We start from the raw sequence: 2,142 nt of genomic DNA, 5'->3' as shown, positions 1-2,142 counted from the left end.
CCGGAATAGGAACCGGATTTCCTTTCGCCTGACGGGAGCAGTCGACCTCCGCGCCGCCCGGCGCGGACGGCGACGAGCCCGGGGTCCAGCCTTTTATGATTGCTACCCATCAACATCGGACTTCTTCTAGGGCTTAGGGTTGACTGACTCTTGTGCAACGGCTGTTCACAAGAAACCCTTCTCCACATCAGCCCTCCAGGCCCTCGCTAGAGTATTTGCTACTACCACCAAGATCTGCACCAACGGCGGCTCCAGGCAGGCTCACGCCCAGACCCTTCTGCGCGCACTGCCGCAGACCTCCTACTCGTCAAGGCTTAACGGCCGAGCCGGCGAGAAAAACCGGCGGGCAGCAGCCCACTTTGCCGTTGACGGCCCGGTATAGGCATGACGCTAGAGCGCCAACCATTTTCAGGGCTAGTTGCTTCGGCAGGTGAGTTGTTACACACTCCTTAGCGCATTCCGACTTCTGTTGCCACCGTCCTGCTGTCTTCAGCAACCAACGCCTTTCATGGTTTCCCATGAGCGTCGATACGGGCGCCTTAACCGGGCGTTTGGTTCATCCCACAGCGCCAGTTCTGCTTACCAAAATTGGCCCACTTGGCACTCGATCCAAAAACTCCATCCTCATCTTATGAGCAGGCCGGATATCTGACACATTTGAAGTTTCAGAACAGGTTAAGGTCCTTTCGGCCCCAAGGCCTCTAATCATTCGCTTCACCGCATCGCGAACGCGACGTCCTACAGGAAAAGAAGTGCGGTCCTCCGCCACCGGACAATGCCTATCGCGCTAGTAAATCCGTCCTACACCGTGACCGAGACCGAGCTTCGGGCCATGCTATCTGGCAGCCGTTGTGCGGTAAAAACGTGAATCTCTCCTTCGACATTCTGGATCATTTCCGTTTACCCCTGGGCAGTTTTTCCGTTTACCCCTGGGCAGCTACTAAGGGAATCCCGGTTGGTTTCTTATCCTCCGCTTAGTGATATAAAATTCAACGGGTAATCCCACCTGACCTGAGGTCAGAATTGAAATTAGTCTTCGCCCTACATGCGCCTCAGTGAGCGCGGTGGCCGCTGCCGATCCACTGCCGACAAGGCGAGGCACAGGCTCCTGAGCCGCGTTCAGCCGAACAGAAAAAAGGCGAACGGACGTTACCGGGGTGCTACGCGCCGGGGTCTTCCGGCGCCTGCGTGTACGAAGACACGCCGCCGGGCCGCCGACGGGGCTTTTCTGAGGGGTTACCGAAGGCGTGTAGGGAGGTCGTAGCAGGCCTGGCGACGACGACGGCGAAAAGCCCCCGTAAAATTTCGAGCGCTCGCGTCCCGCAGGCCGAGCGTGTCGAACTGGTCGGCAAACAGGAACCGGCGACAAAAGCGTGGTCCCGTTTTTATTTTAACCGATCCTCAGACAGACGTGGCCCTCGGGATAGAATCCCAAAGGACCGCAATATGCGTTCGAAACGTCAATGTTCTTGTGTTCTACAGTTTACATATCGTCACGCATTTTGCTGCGTTCTTCATCGACTTATGAGCCAAGTGATCCACCGCTCAGGGTAGTGTTTCTCATCCGCAAAAAAAAAAAAAATAACTCGCCGTAAGGGATTTGCACGGCAGAGGTTTCTGTAATGTGAGGTTTGTCTGTAATCGACAAACTTGCAACAAGCAACAAGGCGGGACACCGACTTACAAGCACTCCGGGACATGATGCAAGAAAGCCGAAATGTGACTAAAGACGGACTCAATGAACGACGGCTAAGCGAGTTAAGAGACAAGTCACTTAAACCATACCCCAGATGAAGATACAGTTCGTATAATCACCCCGACGACCTGTTCAATATCAGAGAGGCTACAATGCACGCACTAGCGCACAACGGTAACTTACTTTCGACTTTCCGCATAAAAGCGAACGCTCAGGACGACCGCAATGGAGCTTGAATAAATGCACAAGAGCCGAGGCTGGAGAACATTTGCCAACGAAAGTCAGCGAAAACAGTAAATCAACCTAACTTAAACACCCGCCGGGAGGCCGAATAAGCAGCAAAAACCAGCATAAATAGTAGCCACAAACGCAAGAGAGTACGCAAGGAGAAGCACCAGACGCCCGGTGAAACAGAAACGCAAGATAACTGAACGCCGTAGCGTAGG

At 54.1% G+C, this 2,142-nt stretch overlaps 1 non-coding gene across 1 annotated transcript; it reads right to left on the bottom strand.

The window, feature by feature from the left end:
* Positions 1–1,395: 1,395 nt before the first annotated feature.
* On the bottom strand, positions 1,396–1,553 carry LOC142318673 (5.8S ribosomal RNA). The gene has a single exon (XR_012755032.1). It is a non-coding gene; the product is annotated as a 5.8S ribosomal RNA (ribosomal RNA).
* Between the last annotated feature and the right edge of the window lie 589 nt (positions 1,554–2,142).

Source organism: Lycorma delicatula, chromosome 1, assembly GCF_047948215.1.
Source record: "Lycorma delicatula isolate Av1 chromosome 1, ASM4794821v1, whole genome shotgun sequence".
In the NCBI taxonomy this organism is placed as follows: domain Eukaryota; kingdom Metazoa; phylum Arthropoda; class Insecta; order Hemiptera; family Fulgoridae; genus Lycorma; species Lycorma delicatula.
Note: the sequence above shows the minus strand (reverse complement) of the source record. Positions and strands in the feature narration are given on the sequence as shown.